General features: G+C 38.4%; 2 pseudogenes; both read left to right on the top strand.

Annotated features, from left to right (window-relative positions):
• The first annotated feature begins 4,260 nt into the window (after positions 1 to 4,260).
• On the top strand, positions 4,261 to 5,774 carry LOC139478707 (arylsulfatase B pseudogene; annotated as a pseudogene).
• Positions 5,775 to 16,443: 10,669 nt separating this feature from the next.
• On the top strand, positions 16,444 to 17,942 carry LOC139478906 (arylsulfatase B pseudogene; annotated as a pseudogene).
• Positions 17,943 to 18,478: the final 536 nt, after the last annotated feature.

Here is an 18,478-nt window from a genome sequence, read left to right as displayed (position 1 = left end):
ACTCTTCTAACAGATAAATCTGATATTGCAAATAAATTAGGTGAAATATTAGCTAAACATTCCTCATCGTTAAATTATGTGCCAAACTTTCAGAAATTTAAGACACAGCAAGAAAAAAAGAAAATTAATTTTAAGTCCGATAACGGTGAGGATTATAATGGAATCTTTTCCGTTCGTGAGCTCCATATCGCCCTTGTGCAAGCTCATGATAGTGCTTTGGGGCCAGATAATATTCACTATCAGCTCCTTAAACATTTACCTGAATCGTGTTCAGAAACAATGTTAAATATCTTTGACGATATTTGGACTTCTGGTAATTTTCCATCATCATGGCCAAATGCTACTGTCATTCCTAATCCTAAGCCTGGTCGTGATCATACCGATCCCGAATTATAGACCAGTATCCCTCACTAGCTGTGTGTGTAAGACTATGGAACGTATGATAAATAATCGTTTAGTTTGGTACTTGGAAACCAACCATCTCATTACTAACATTCAATGTGGTTTCCGCAAAAATCGTAGTACCGTCGATCATTTAGTACGTTTTGAATCTTCCATAATAAATAAACAACATGCTATATCAATATTTTATGATCTCGAAAAAGCATATGATACCACATGGAAGTATGGTATTATAAAAGATTTATGATTTTGGTTTAAAGGGCCGTTTGCCTCTATTTATATCTCAGTTTTTAAAAAATAGACAATTTCAAGTTCGTGTGGGTTCAACCCTGTCTGACCATTACAATCAGGATCAGGGTGTCCCACAAGGCAGTATCTTGTCTGTAACATTGTTCAGCATAAAGATAAACAGTTTGTCGAAGGTTTTAAACGATTAACTTGATGGATCATTATTTGTGGATGATTTTAATATTTCTGATTACAATTGTGTTTAAACAAAATCCATAAATGGTGTCTGAAAAATGGCTTTAAATTTTCAAAAGCCAAGACCAACTGCATTCATTTTTGCAGAAAGTATAAGCCACATAAGGACCCTAATTAGTTTTGGATGGTGCTCCGATCAAGTTGTCAAAGTGGCCAAGTTTCTTGGTATTATTTTTGACCATCACTTGACCTTTCTGCCACACATAAATTATTTAAAAACTAAATGCCTGAAGGCTCTGGATATAATAAAAGTAGTTTCAAACGCAAAATGGGGAGGGGATCAGAAAACCCTCCTCCAACTGTACAGAGCCCTCATCCGCTCTAAACTTGATTACGGCTCCATCGTCTATGGTGGAGCATGTAAAAGCAATATGAAAAAACTGGATTCTATTCATCATCAGGGCCTGAGGCTTTGCCTTGGAGCCTTTCGAACCTCGAATTCATAGTCTGTACGTGGAGGCTGATGAGCCTTCACTTAAACACCGACGCATTAAATTATCTTTACAGTACATCACTAAATTACGTTCTACTGATTACAATCCAGCATATGATTGTGTTTTTAATCCTCTGTACAAAAATCTCTACGATAAAAAGACATCTCTTATTCCACCACTTGGAATAAGAATACAATCTGATGTTTCTGCTGCCCAAATCAATCTTGAAACCATAGCCCCCACTCGGCTGTTCACTTCTCCACCATGGCAGTTAGTAAAGCAAGAGGTGGACTTGACATTAAGTAAACTAAAAAAATTGGACACAAATCAACTAATTTATCAACAGCAATATAATGAATTACGTAGCACGTATGATACTCACAGTTCTATATTTACAGATGGATCCAAGGACGGTGACGCTGTTGCAAGCGCCGCCGTCATTGGATCCAGAACTATCTCAACCAGATTACCAGATAACTGCTCTATTTTCACAGCGGAGGCAAATGCTATTTTAACAGCTCTAAAATACATCCACAACCAAACTAAACATAAAGAGTTCATTATTTTCTCAGACTCTCTTTCTTGCCTTCAGGCTATTAACAAATGTCTTCAAAGCATCCACTTTTAATAGAAATTATTGAATTGTTTAATGATCTTGCTACTGGCCAATACGTTTTCTGTTGGTTACCCAGCCATGTTGGAATCATTTGGAACACAATGGCCGATGCTGCTGCAAAAGCAGCCCTCAACAAATCTGTGACACCACATCTGATCCCATACACCGACATCAAACCAGTTATTAGATGTTACATCAGAGATTTAATGCAACAGAAGTGGGACTCTCAATTAGGTATCAATAAATTACATGAAATTAAACCAAATATCCGTTACACCTACTTGGGTTGTCAGTCCAGATTTGAAGAGGTCATTTTACGATGATGTCGTATTGGCCATAGTAAACATAGTCACGAATATTTATTAAACGGTGGAGATCCTCCATTTTGTATCCCTGGTGATGAGAGAATCACAGTCAAGCATGTTCTGCTTGACTGTATTGATTTTGCCATCACAAGGGATAAATATTTCAAATCATCGTCTCTAAAGGATCTTTTTAACAATATTAATTCTCATTTAATTATTGGGTTTTTAAAAGAAATAAAATTGTATAGAAAATTTTGATTACATGTGTTGTATAAAATGAATGACCTTTTAACATTTGTAGAATGAATTTATAGCTGAGTTTGTTACTGGCAGTATCCTCAAAGCGGGTTGACGTAGTGTAAAATTATTGTCCCCCTGAGAGGATATATTAAGAATAGTTCTGCCTATACTCTTTTAAACGTAGTATATTTGTCATTTTAATTTTGGCTAATTTTGCGCACAATCACCAGTTGCTGAAGGGATGATGTAAATCCTGCTGGGTTCCATGCAGGAAGCTGAAGTACTGTAAGTCCCCATGGTACCTAGTATGGTGATCTACCTTCAGTTGCTTGCGATCTACAGCCCGTTTTTATACCGTGATGTTATCTTTAGTGCTATCAATTTTATGATTCCATACTAGTTTTAAAATATATTTCTGTGACAAGTCTAGTTATTTTTTACTGTCCTTCGTTGGCAGGTTTTTATATAAATTTCAATATATGTATTATGTTAAACTATTGCTAGTCACGATATTGCTGAAATATTGCCAATGTGACTTAAAATTTTAACTCACTCACTCACTCACTCAGTCATGTCTTAGATACATACCACGTGCACAAAACATGACAACTAACCCAATGCATTTGTTCTTCCAAACTAATACATGTCAAAGCTTCACAAAACATCAATAACTTGTAATAGAATACAATGACGCTCAAGAAAAAGATGGGCAGCTGTAAGAGTGTAAACTAAAGCGACAAAACCCTTTCTATTATACGATTCCGACTATATCATGAGCATGTATTCATGATTCATTATCAAATAGTACTGATAGCAGGAAAATCTGAACGTATCCTGCCCAACACGTCCCCCACATGTCCACTACATAAACCATGACATAAACAATTACCAGCTATAGAGCTATTCTGTAGGCCCCGTTCATATGCACAATTAACACTATGTTAAGAGTGTAAAAAAGTTCAAGAGAAAGTGTTCATGGATTCTTGAACATATATTTCTTTGTGTTATTGTGTAAGGAAGAGAATATATGGATGTCAACTTCTTTATTATGAGGAACACAACGTTTCGGAGTATATGCTTACTCCATCACCAGGCGAATTAATGCCATGAGGCAGAGAGCATATATATGAACATGTAAGGACAACAAAATTAATAAGATAACAAAAGGTGGAAAAGAACAACGGGTAGAAACTAACAACTAGTATGGATGACAGGACCTAAGTTATCATAGATAAGTAATAGGCAATGGGCAATGGGAAAACAGGAGGCCAGTGGTAATTAGCACTGATAGGTGAAAGAGTGGACATGGGCAAATGGAAGCCAAAGCATTGAGTCCCAAGCACAAGGCAGATAGGTCACGGTTCATGACTGGCTGGTGTATGCTGATGTTATTCTGTAGGCCCCGTTCATATGAACAATTAACAATGCTAAGATTTTAAAGAAGAAGTGTAAATGTATTGTTATTTGAGTCCAATGAACGCATAGCACAATTACACATACGAGCACTGAACTAAAATATTAACTACAATGATGCTCAGCAGTCGTATCATTGTCCAGTTCTTCCGATTTTCTCAAAACATCTCAGACTGAAGAATTTCATATATTATATGGGTTATCGTTTTACTTGCAGGCTTCGTGAAAAAGGTCATGCAACATCTGCATAAATTCTGTGGTATATATCTTGACAATGGACCTATCCAGGTGCTAATCACACATAAAGAATTCATGCCCTAGGCAAGTCACGAAAATCATGTTATCTATTGGAAACCTTTAAATAGAAACACAATGTATCACACTGAGCAGAAGCATAATGAATCTCCAAAGAGCTGTCGTTATTCTTCTGACTTTTGTTATCTGTGAATGTGCAGAGAAACCTCACATTGTATTTATAGTCGCTGATGACCTCGGCTGGAACGATGTTGGATTTCGGAACCCTCAAATGATCACCCCTAACCTGGACAGACTGGCCAAAGCTGGAGTCATCCTCAACTCTTCTTACGTACAGCCTTTGTGTTCGCCCTCCAGAAACTGCTTCATGTCGGGATATTTCCCCTATCACACTGGACTACAGGACGGCGTTATTGGGATAGATCAAGCAAAACACCTGCCGGCCAATCTAACAACAATACCACAAAAACTGAAACAACTTGGCTATGATGCTCACATGGTTGGAAAGTGGCATCTTGGATTCTGTAACTGGAAATATACACCCACAGAGAGAGGCTTTGATTCCTATCTTGGATATTACTCTGGTGATGAGGACTACTATACTCACACGAGACAGCTAAGTAGCAATGAAGTGGGGCTGGATTTTCGCGTTAACAAGACTGTCAAAAGAGACGCCAATGGAACCTATTCTGCAAATGTGTTTGCAGACAGGGCTGTTGAAATCATTGAGAACCACGACAATAGTAAGCCACTTTATCTATACCTTCCATTCCAGTCTGTACATGTACCTCTCGAAGTTCCACCTAAATATGAAAACATGTACAAAAATATAGAAACCATAAACAGAAGGGTCTATTGTGGAATGGTGAGTGCTTTGGATGAAGCTGTTGGGAATATCACTAAGGCATTAGAAGACAAAGGTCTCATGGACAATTTATTGTTAGTCTTTACAACCGACAATGGTGGTCCTACGTATAGAGCTGCTAATAACTTGCCTTTAAGAGGGGCCAAGACTACTCTGTGGGAAGGGGGAACGAAAGGTACAGGATTCATCTACAGTAAAACACTTTTGAAGAAGACGGGCTACCTCAACACTGGAATGATGCATGCTGTAGACTGGTACCCAACATTGTTGGAGCTGGCTGGTGGAGAGAACACAGACCCAAACATGGACGGAGTCAGTCAGTACGACATGCTCATCAACGGTGGACCCTCCAAACGGAATGAGTTCGTCTACAACATCTATGACAAGCAGGAAGCAGCTGCAATACGGTATGGAGATCTCAAACTCATGCAAGGAAGTCCGGGATCTCACAATGGTTGGGCTCCTTTACCACATCTTGGAATTGACGAACGTGTTTATCAAGCTGATAACCAGAAGTTCCCTCCCTTCATGCTGTACAACATTACTGCAGATCCAACTGAACATTTCGACCTCTCAGGCAAGTACCCTGAGCTAGTGGACATGATGAAGAAGAGGCTGGAGAACTGGAAGAAGTCCCGTGTCCCGGCCCAGGACCATTCTCCTGTTCCAAGGGCGAACCCAAAATACTATGGCGGTGTATGGAGTCCTGGGTGGTGTTGATACAAACAATGCTGTCATACACAATAAATATTCGAAGATTTTTTTTTTGCATTTGTTTTTCTTTGAAAGATATTGGAATATATTGCAAGTTTGCATGCTACTTCGGTGTTTATATCAGAACATGTTGGTGATTCCTGAAAGATAAATTAAGATTAATAGATGCATGTGTGGATATGTGTAAATGAGTGAAGATAGTACCTGGTTTTCTTCAGTAAGTGCACACCGGTGTAGATTCTGGTTACAATTGGTCTCAAGCAAACCATACTTGGTGAAGGAGGCGACAAACGAGATCGGGTGTTCAGGCTCGCTGACAGCATGCCATCGTATCCCATTTGCGTGGATCGATGCTCATGGTGTCAGTCAGTGGAATGTCTATTCCCTCCAGACTCGATTATTTGCAGACCTAAACAAACATATTATTTTTAATTACATTTTCGTCAACAAATCCTCGATGTATTTATAGCTGATCTCTTTAAGATAGCTTTCTTTTTTTCTTTTACAAGTTTTGAAATAATAAACTAAATGATTTCTGGTGTACCAACCATCATATAGTTGTTAAGGAATCATTTTTTTCTTGCAGTTGTATTTTTGTTCAGGTATCTCAGTTTGTTAAAGTAATAAAGGTATGCGACACGGATCTTTCATTACACAGTGGTGTTTGTGTAGAACCAGGTAGCACCCAAATATATATTCATTGCAATTAAATCCGTTTTAAATATAGTACCACTTCCCTAATTGTGATATTTATAACCCATCCACACAAATCCACGCGTTTATGCAAATAAAGAACGTCAAACATCATTGTTAAATCACGTGTTATGGAAGTGGATTGTCTCTATAAATGTCAGTGCTGGCGGGTCAACATTATCTTTATAACACAGAGCAGTTTACATAGTTAATAGATAACAGCTGTCATATTGGTACACGTCTAAACTCAGCTGAGCTGACATGCACTTCAATTGTGCACTTTAGACATTATCCATCAATACCATGAAAAATATGTGTGACCTTAGCAAATTTAGCCATCTCTTCAAGCTACGGGTCCATTTTACAAATTCTAATACTTCACTCGAACATATGTTCCGTTAATCTGTATGAAAATTTCTCATGTTTTTATGTCTTTCGTGGAGCATTACCTATCTTGGTCTGTTACAATCAAATTTGTAAATATGGCAAATGGACTAACATGTCCGCAACACAATATCACATAATGAGAGTTAAAGAGTTACGTGAATACTTTGTATTGAAATCGGTGATTAGTTAATTACTTAAATACATCTTTTTTCAACTCTTGTGATATTATACATTGGATATTAGACTCAATGTAGTTATGGAAACCGGTCTAGTTTTAGCTCAAATGAACGGATGTCGTAGTCAAGTGAGCCGTTTTCTCAACGTACACTCACGCAGTGTACGTCAACATCCTGCCTTTTAAGCATCATCATCAATTTGTGTAACATATTACTGTTATCCGTATACACTGCGGTGTGGAACTGACAATCTACATTTTCCGAGGCTTTTAAACAACACATATTGCCAAATTTGATTTAAATACTCGAAATTGTATGTTTCGAAGGACCCATATCCTAACGAGCATTCTGATTAACTTACGCCGTTTCGACGCATGGCGGCCTTCTTGAAGGGGGCCAGGTTTCTTGCTGGTTACGGAAAGATGCGAGTGGTGACGAAAGTAATAGAAATAGGAATAAGTGCCCCGGTGAATTGTAATGCACTGTGTGAATAAATATGCCGTCTCTCTCAAACCACCGAGCCCACTAGCAATAGTGACGAAATATTGACAGTTGACTAAAAGGTCTCAGTGGCAGCTGCGAAACTACACAGTGAGGTCAAGTCGTTTACAACATACACAAAATATTATTTCGAGGAGTTGTGTCCCTTACAACATTAACAGCTCGGGTAGAAGTTGTCGCTTAGAAGTACCCATAAAATATTTGAAAAAGTTAAAATGCGGTGGGTAATTTAGAATCACATGACAAACCCTGTTTTTATTCATAGTAATGATGTGTAATGTCAATGTTGTTTATTTTATTTATTTTTTATTTTTGTTGTTGCAACGAAACAATTGCTACAAGTCAGAAGATGTCATTTAAGGACATATGGAAATGTTTTAACTGTGTTATCTGTCGTAAACACATCACCCTTGAAGGTTTTAAGTCATGTGACAGTTGACAGTAAAGATCTATATAGCTACAGTCATTGGTGTCAAACATACTTAGAATCAAACTAGATATAACATTGTATGACAGGAGTATACATCGCCAAATAATGTTAAATGAAGACATCTATTTAACCTATATGTACTGATCATAACCAATTATTTCAGAAACAGTTTCTGAACCAACTTAAATATTCTGTGTTTTGACAAAAAACGATTTCCCGTGTATAGACTTGGTTAAGTGCCATCCATATAAGTCACCAACACTTCAATGTCAAAATTAATGTTTTGTAAAAAGGATAATTATTACGTGATGTATCAATATGCCATTGGCATACTCACAGCATGCCATTATATTTCATGGATAGATCGATATTTGATTGTTTAATCCATAACTGCCCTACTCCATCCTTCAGTGACATCCGCCTAGTGATGGTCAGTCAAAATAACAGAAGATGTATTAAAAGCTTCAAAACCCTTCCATAATCATTAGAAATCCATTGTAAGATTCCGACTGTATCAATGGTAACATTTAATTTATGTACAAATGATATCATTAATTAATGTATCCATATGCCATTGTAACCTTTTATCGATATATGATTGTTTAATCCATAACTGCCCTACTCCATCCTTCCGTAACATCTACATCGTGATGGTCAGTCAAGAAAAGTTTGTTTGTTGTTTAACACCGCACTCAGCAGTATTCCAGCTATATGACGGCGGTCTGTAAATAATCAAGTCTGGACCAGACAATCCAGTGATTAATATCATGAGCATCAATCCACGTGCACGCAATTGGGATTTATGACATGCATCAACCAAGTCAGCGAGCCTGACCACCCGATCCCGTTAGTCGCCTTTTACTACAAGCATAGTCACCTTTTACGACAAGCATGTATCAATTAAGTAAGCTTCAGCATTTCACATGAATTTAACTTTCATGTTGGACAAATTGTCCTGAACCTTGCAGTTAAAGATATAACTATATCTATGGTCACAACGTTTGGTGTCAAATGCTCTTGGGTCGTTGAATGAAGTATTTAATTCGGATTTCGTGCGGAATATTATTGTACAACGTTGATAATCAAATGTATTGACATAATTGACCTTAGTTCTTTTCTGAAATAACAAAACATTTAAGCAGAGTTTTAGAGAATCCACATGGTATCAATTTCGCTTGTCTCAAATACTTTCTGCAACATAAAGTTGTTACAGCGTTCGTCACCGAAGATACCCCACGTCCTTGATGTCCCTTTCTGTTTTCCTTCGTCGCGACATTGCTAAAACGGCATAAAATCTCACTCAATCATTCATTAAGCCACATACTCGTTCACTCATTCCTTGGTTCTATTAAGGATTATGGTTATTCTTTGAGACAGGGATGGGGTGGTACATTTGATGGACCCATTACTGATGCATGTTTTTTTCAGATTTCTTCCTCAACATACCGGGCCACTACCCCCAAGTCTTTGCACTGGCCTGGCAAATACAAATAATGTGTAACATCTGGAGTTATAGGGCATGGAAGCATAGTTGTCTGTCGTCAAAATTAGATATGTGCGTTGACTTTTCGCATTTAATTCGATGGTGTACAACACCAGGAATGTGTCGATGTAAGCATTTCCTCCGAGGAAAAAAATTAAAGCTGACAAAAATACGGCAGTCACTAGTCATGCTATCTTTTAAAGCACCCTTAAATACGACTACGTTTTACCTCACACATCAGAAACAATATGCATTTCATATCAAATGTGGGGGCACGGGTGGCCCAGTTGTCTAAGGCGCCGCGATTCGCTGTGCAGAGTTGCGTCCCTTAGGGACGCCAGAAACCTATGATTGTGGGTTCGAATCCCGGTTCGCCCCGATTATGTTTCTAGGTTTGTCAGCACCATACCCGTGCTCGTGGGTTTCACCGAAGTGGTAAACGTCTGAGACCTGCATCACTTCGGGCTTTCCTCCCGCATTAAGCTGACACGCCGTGATATAACTGGAATACTGTTAAAAGCGGCGTTAAACCCAACTCACTCAATCACTCACTCACTCATATCAGATGTATGCCTTGTTTTGACTGTAGTTCAAGCAGATACTTTTAGTTTTTGAAAATTCACATGGTATTATTTACAGTCGTCTCAAATACTTGTTCCATATTGTTTAATCCATAACTGCCCTGCCTCATCCTTCAGTGACACCCGTAACAAACACATGCAAATTTAAAACTCCAGAATATAGCCAAGTCTTCGGTCTGGTTCCATTCTTGTGGAATGTACAAGGAGGCAACAATCTATCAACCTGCTGGGTCTCCAGCAGTTTGTCAATAATCAGGTTCTTGTCTCAGAGCACAGAACTTTGAATTCAAGTAGAGGGATTGTACGGGACCGAGGTCATTTTCTGACGGACATGAGTGAGGAGGAAAGTGTTACAGAACTGAAAAATCAAGGTGTTTCCACGGTAAAAAGATTCACTAAAAAGTATAATGATGGAACAATACACAAGACTCATACCTCTCTCTTCACCTGTTCCTCGTCAACAGTTCCAAAGTCTATGAAAGCTGCCTTTTTCAACATCGGAGTGGAGGTTTACATACCCAACCCACTCCGATGTTTCAAATATAAAAAATTTGGCCATGGCGCTAAATTCTGCTGTACCAAGACTACCATTTGTTGCTGCTGCAGTGGAGCTCATGACAGCTCCGAGTGCACCAATGATGTCAAATGTGCTAACTGTAGCGGTGAGCACCTTGCTTCTTCTAAAACATGCCCTGGATCATGAGACCAAAATTCTAAAATTAAAGCACACAAATAACATTACTTATCATGAAGCCAAAAAGTTAATTCCATCCTTATCTCTTTCTACAAAATCATATTCAGCCACTGTCTCTTCTCCCTCTCTAGTGTCCAAAGTTTCCACAGCTTCTATTCTGTGCCAAACAACAATCTCCTGGGTCAGAGATGACCAGATAATCCTTTATGACGCTCATCAGATCTCCCAAACTGACCCTCTGGTATCGACATCTGCTTCTCACGTTTTCCACCAATTACACCATCAGCAACAGGAAATGATACTCAAACTTTGGGCAAAGCCCACTTGACTAGTAAACAGAAAAAAACAAATGAAGAAAAGGACCAGGGCACTCCAGCACTTGGAGGTGCCTTCTGTTGAAATCCATTTGAATCTCTGGACATGGAGTTTGGTCCCTCACTCCCAGATCATGGGAACGGACCTTCTTCCCGCCCCCGTTCTCCAATTGAATCCCCATGAATGCCTCAGATAATATAATTCAATGGAACTGCAGAAGACTAAAGAATAATTTTAATGATTTACAGTTATTAATACAAGACTTCAAACCATCAGCATTTTGCCTGCAGGAAACCTATATTAGAGATACAGATCAACTTGATATAAGACACTATAATTCATATCATTTCTTTTCTCCTCCAGGACCTAAAGCTATTGGAGGGTCGTCAATCTTAGTGAAGCAGGGTGTAATCCACAGCCCTGTTCCTCTGCATATTACACTTCAAGCTGTAGCTATCCGAGTGACCATGCACATTGTTTTTACTTTGTGTTCACTATATATTCCGCCATCATCTTCTCTGCGTCAGTCTGAACATCAGGCCCTTTATGACCAACACCCTAAGCCCTGCGTTATCATGGGAGATTTCAATGGCCGTAATCCACTTTGGGGCAGTAATAACACCAACTCAAAGGGTAAGATACTCGAGGATTTCTTCTCAAATAATGATTTCTGTATTTATAATGATGGCACTAACACATATTTACATCCTGCAACTGGCTCATACTCTTCTCTTGACCTATGTGGAAGTGACCATTTCCCCACTGTTATTTCAACTGTAAACCAAACTGATACCCCACCATCACTAATATGGAATTTTACAAAGGCCAATTGGTCTTTATTTCACACATTATGCACTGAACGATTAAAACCCGAATTATTTCTAAGTGTAATTGATCCAATTCAAGTCTTTTCTGATGATTTAAATATAATTGCTGATGAGTGTATCCCAAAGTCCTCTACAGTTCCACGTATTCGTAAACCATGGTTCAACTTCGACTGCAAACAAGCTAGAATGGTCTTAAAGAAGGCAGAAAAATATTTTCGTCGTCATCCCACAGTCCATAACTGTACTTAAATCTATTTAAAATTTCAAATGCCAAGGCTCGTCGCACATTTAAGCAAAATAAACGACAGTCATGGCAAAAGTATGTTTCTAAAATTAATTCACGAACACCTATTACTAAGGTTTGGTATATGGTGCAGAAAGTTAAAGGAAAAGGGTCCAAATCCAGTGTTCGCCATCTGAAGGAGGGTGACACTCTTCTAACAGATAAATCTGATATTGCAAATAAACTAGGTGAAATATTAGCTAAACATTCCTCATCGTCAAATTATGTGCCAAACTTTCAGAAATTTAAGGCACAGCAAGAAAAAAAGAAAATTAATTTTAAGTCCGATAACGGTGAGGATTATAATGGAATCTTTTCCGTTCGTGAGCTCCATATCGCCCTTGGGCAAGCTCATGATGGTGCTTCAGGGCCAGATAATATTCACTATCAGCTCCTTAAACATTTACCTGAATCGTGTTCAGAAACAATGTTAAATATCTTTGACGATATTTGGACTTCTGGTAATTTTCCATCATCATGGCCAAATGCTACTGTCATTCCTAATCCTAAGCCTGGTCGTGATCATACCGATCCCGAATTATAGTCCAGTATCCCTCACTAGCTGTGTTTGTAAGACTATGGAACGTATGATAAATAATCGTTTAGTTTGGTACTTGGAAACCAACCATCTCATTACTAACATTCAATGTGGTTTCCGCAAAAATCGTAGTACCGTCAATCATTTAGTACGTTTAGAATCTTTTATTAAAAATTCCATAATAAATATGCTGTATCAATATTTTTCGATCTCGAAAAAGCATATGATACCACATGGAAGTATGGTATTATAAAAGATTTATGATTTTGATTTTGGTTTAAAGGGCCGTTTGCCTCTATTTATATCTCAGTTTTTAAAAAATAGACAATTTCAAGTTCGTGTGGGTTCAACCCTGTCTGACCATTACAATCAGGATCAGGGTGTCCCACAAGGCAGTATCTTGTCTGTAACATTGTTCAGCATAAAGATAAACAGTTTGTCGAAGGTTTTAAACGATTAACTTGATGGATCATTATTTGTGGATGATTTTAATGTTTCTTGTGGTAAAAACATGCATACCATTGAAAGGCAACTACAATTGTGTTTAAACAAAATCCATACATGGTGTCTGAAAAATGGCTTTAAATTTTCAAAAGCCAAGACCAACTGCATTCATTTTTGCAGAAAGTATAAGCCACATAAGGACCCTGATTTAGTTTTGGATGGTGCTCCGATCAAAGTTGTCAAAGTGGCCAAGTTTATTGGTATTATCTTTTACCATCACTTGACCTTTCTGCCACACATAAATTATTTAAAAACTAAATGCCTGAAGGCTCTGGATATAATAAAAGTAGTTTCAAACGCAAAATGGGGAGGGGATCAGAAAACCCTCCTCCAACTGTACAGAGCCCTCATCCGCTCTAACCTTGATTACGGCTCCATCGTCTATGGTGGAGCATGTAAAAGCAATTTGAAAAAACTGGATTCTATTCATCATCAGGGCCTGAGGCTTTGCCTTTGAGCCTTTCGAACCTCTCCAATTCATAGTCTGTACGTGGAGGCTGATGAGCCTTCACTTAAACAGTGACGAATAAGAATACAATCTGATGTTTCTGCTGCCCAAATCAATCTTGAAACCATAGCCCCCACTCGGCTGTTCACTTCTCCACCATGGCAGTTAGTAAAGCATGAGGTGGACTTGACATTAAGTAAACTAAAACAATCGGACACAAATCAACTAATTTATCAACAGCAATATAATGAATTACGTAGCACGTATGATACTCACAGTTCTATATTTACAGATGGATCCAAGGACTGTGACGCTGTTGCAAGCGCCGCCGTCATTGGATCCAGAACTATCTCAACCAGATTACCAGATAACTGCTCTATTTTCACAGCGGAGGCAAATGCTATTTTACCAGCTCTAAAATACATCCACAACCAAGCTAAACATAAAGAGTTCATTATTTTCTCAGACTCTCTCTCTCTTGCCTTCAGGGTATTAAAAAAATGTCTTCCACGCATCCACTTTTAATAGAAATTATTGAATTGTTTAATGATCTTGCTACTGGCCAATACGACATCGTTTTCTGTTGGTTACCCAGCCATGTTGGAATCACTGGGAACACAATGGCCGATGCTGCTGCAAAAGCAGCCCTCAACAAATCTGTGACACCACATCTGATCCCATACACCGACATCAAGCCAGTTATTAGATGTTACATCAGAGATTAAATGCAACAGAAGTGGGACTCCCAATTAGGTATCAATAAATTACATGAAATTAAACCAAATATCCGTTACACCTACTTGGGTTGTCAGTCCAGATTTGAAGAGGTCATTTTACGTTGATGTCGTATTGGCCATAGTAAATATAGTCACGAATATTTATTAAACGGTGAAGATCCTCCATTTTGTATCCCTTGTGATGAGAGAATCACAGTCAAGCATGTTCTGCTTGACTGTATTGATTTTGCCATCACAAAGGATAAATATTTCAAATCATCGTCTCTAAAGGATCTTTTTAACAATATTATTCTCATTTAATTATTGGGTTTTTAAAAGAAATAAAATTGTATAGAAAATTTTGATTACATGTGTTGTATAAAATGAATGACCTTTTAACATTTGTAGAATGAATATATAGCTGAGTTTGTTACTGGCAGTATCCTCAAAGGGGGTTGACGTAGTGTAAAATTATTGTCCCCCTGAGAGGATATATTAAGAATAGTTCTGCCTATACTCTTTTAAACGTAGTATATTTGTCATTTTAATTTTGGCTAATTTTGCGCACAATCACCAGTTGCTGAAGGGATGATGTAAATCCTGCTGGGTTCCATGCAGGAAGCTGAAGTACTGTAAGTCCCCATGGTACCTAGTATGGTGATCTACCTTCAGTTGCTTGCGATCTACAGCCCGTTTTTTATACCGTGATGTTATCTTTAGTGCTATCAATTTTATGATTCCATACTAGTTTTAAAATATATTTCTGTCTAAGTCTAGTTATTTTACTGTCCTTCGTTGGCAGGTTTTTATATAAATTTCAGTATATGTATTATGTTAAACTATTGCTAGTCACGATATTGCTGAAATATTGCCAATGTGACTTAAAATTTTAACTCACTCACTCACTCACTCAGTCATGTCTTAGATACATACCACGTGCACAAAACATGACAACTAACCCAATGCATTTGTTCTTCCAAACTAATACATGTCAAAGCTTCATAAAACATCAATAACTTGTAATAGAATACAATGACGCTCAAGAAAAAGATGGGCAGCTGTAAGAGTGTAAACTAAAGCGACAAAACCCTTTCTATTATACGATTCCGACTATATCATGAGCATGTATTCATGATTCATTATCAAATAGTACTGATAGCAGGAAAATCTGAACGTATCCTGCCCAACACGTCCCCCACATGTCCACTGTATAAACCATGACATAAACAATTACCAGCTATAGAGCTATTCTGTAGGCCCCGTTCATATGCACAATTAACACTATGTTAAGAGTGTAAAAAAGTTCAAGAGAAAGTGTTCATGGATTCTTGAATATATATTTCTTTGTGTTATTGTGTAAGGAAGAGAATATATGGATGTCAACTTCTTTATTATGAGGAACACAACGTTTCGGAATATATGCTTACTCCTTCATCAGGCGAATTAATGCCATGAGGCAGAGAGCATATATATGAACATGTAAGGACAACAAAATTAATAAGATAACAAAAGGTGGAAAAGAACAACGGGTAGAAACTAACAACTAGTATGGATGACAGGACCTAAGTTATCATAGATAAGTAATAGGCAATGGGCAATGGGAAAACAGTAGTCCAGTGGTAATTAGCACTGATAGGTGAAAGAGTGGACATGGGCAAATGGAAGCCAAAGCATTGAGTCCCAAGCACAAGGCAGATAGGTCACGGTTCATGACTGGCTGGTGTATGCTGATGTTATTCTGTAGGCCCCGTTCATATGAACAATTAACAATGCTAAGATTTTAAAGAAGAAGTGTAAATGTATTGTTATTTGAGTCCAATGAACGCATAGCACAATTACACATACGAGCACTGAACTAAAATATTATCTACAATGATGCTCAGCAGTCGTAACATTGTCCAGTTCTTCCAATTTTCTCAAAACATCTCAGACTGAAGAATTTCATATTTTATATGGGTTATGGTTTTACTTACAGGCTTCGTGAAAAAGGTCATGCAACATCTGCATACATTCTGTGGTATATATCTTGACAAGGGAACTATCCATCTTGTAATCACACAGAAAGAATTCATGCTCTAGGCAAGTCACGAAAATCATGTTATCTATTGGAAACCTTTAAATAGAAACACAATGTATCACACTGAGCAGAAGCATAATGAATCTCCAAAGAGCTGTCGTTATTCTTCTGACTTTTGTTATCTGTGAATGTGCAGAGAAACCTCACATTGTATTTATAGTCGCTGATGACCTCGGCTGGAACGATGTTGGATTTCGGAACCCTCAAATGATCACCCCTAACCTGGACAGACTGGCCAAAGCTGGAGTCATCCTCAACTCTTCTTACGTCCAGCCTTTGTGTTCGCCCTCCAGAAACTGCTTCATGTCGGGATATTTCCCCTATCACACTGGACTACAGGACAGCGTTATTGGGATAGATCAAGCAAAACACCTGCCGGCCAATCTAACAACAATACCACAAAAACTGAAACAACTTGGCTATGATGCTCACATGGTTGGAAAGTGGCATCTTGGATTCTGTAACTGGAAATATACACCCACAGAGAGAGGCTTTGATTCCTATCTTGGATATTACTCTGGTGATGAGGACTACTATACTCACACGAGACAGCTAAGTAGCGATGAAGTGGGGCTAGATTTTCGCGTCAATAAGACTGTCAAAAGAGACGCCAATGGAACCTATTCTGCAAATGTGTTTGCAGACAGGGCTGTTGAAATCATTGAGAACCACGACAATAGTAAGCCACTTTATCTATACCTTCCATTCCAGTCTGTACATGTACCGCTTGAAGTTCCACCTAAATATGAAAACATGTACAAAAATATAGAAACCATAAACAGAAGGGTCTATTGTGGAATGGTGAGTGCTTTGGATGAAGCTGTTGGGAATATCACTAAGGCATTAGAAGACAAAGGTCTCATGGACAATTTATTGTTAGTCTTTACAACCGATAATGGTGGTCCCACATATGTTGCTGCTAATAACTTGCCTTTAAGAGGGGCCAAGACTACTCTGTGGGAAGGGGGAACGAAAGGTACAGGATTCATCTACAGTAAAACACTTTTGAAGAAGACGGGCTACCTCAACACTGGAATGATGCATGCTGTAGACTGGTACCCGACATTGTTGGAGCTGGCTGGTGGAGAGAACACAGACCCCAACATGGACGGAGTCAGTCAGTACGACATGCTCATCAACGGTGGACCCTCCAAACGGAATGAGTTCGTCTACAACATCTATGACAAGCAGGAAGCAGCTGCAATACGGTATGGAGATCTCAAACTCATGCAAGGAAGTCCGGGATCTCACAATGGTTGGGCTCCTTTACCACATCTGGGAATTGACGAACGTGTTTATCAAGCTGATAACCAGAAGTTCCCTCCCTTCATGCTGTACAACATTACTGCAGATCCAACTGAACACTTCGACCTCTCAGGCAAGTACCCTGAGCTAGTGGACATGATGAAGAAGAGACTGGAGAACTGGAAGAAGTCCCGTGTCCCGGCCCAGGACCATTCTCATGTTCCAAGGGCGAACCCAAAATACTATGGCGGTGTATGGAGTCCTGGGTGGTGTTGATACAAACAATGCTGTCATACACAATAAATATTCGAAGATTTTTTTTTTTGCATTTGTTTTTCTTTGAAAGATATTTGAATATATTGCAAGTTCGCATGCTACTTCGGTGTTTATATCAGAACATGTTGGTGATTCCTGAAAGATAAATTAAGATTAATAGATGCATGTGTGGATATGTGTTAATGAGTGAAGATAGTACCTGGTTTTCTTCAGTAAGTGCACACCGGTGTAGATTCTGGTTACAATTGGTCTCAAGCAAACCATACTTGGTGAAGGAGGCGACAAACGAGATCGGGTGTTCAGGCTCGCTGACAGCATGCCATCGTATCCCATTTGCGTGGATCGATGCTCATGGTGTCAGTCAGTGGAATGTCTATTCCATCCAGACACGATTATTTACAGACCTAAACAAACATACTATTTTTAATTAAGTTTTCGTCAACAAATCCTCGATGTATTTATAGCTGATCTCTTTAAGATAGCTTTCTTTTTTTCTTTTACAAGTTTTGAAATAATAAACTAAATACATTTCTGGTGTACCAACCATCATATAAATTGTTAAGGAATCAATTTTTTT

This window comes from Haliotis cracherodii, unplaced genomic scaffold (assembly GCF_022045235.1).
Source record: "Haliotis cracherodii isolate W230 unplaced genomic scaffold, xgHalCrac1.p SCAF_4, whole genome shotgun sequence".
Taxonomy (NCBI): Eukaryota; Metazoa; Mollusca; class Gastropoda; order Lepetellida; family Haliotidae; genus Haliotis; species Haliotis cracherodii.
This window is presented reverse-complemented; position numbering and strand designations above follow the sequence as displayed.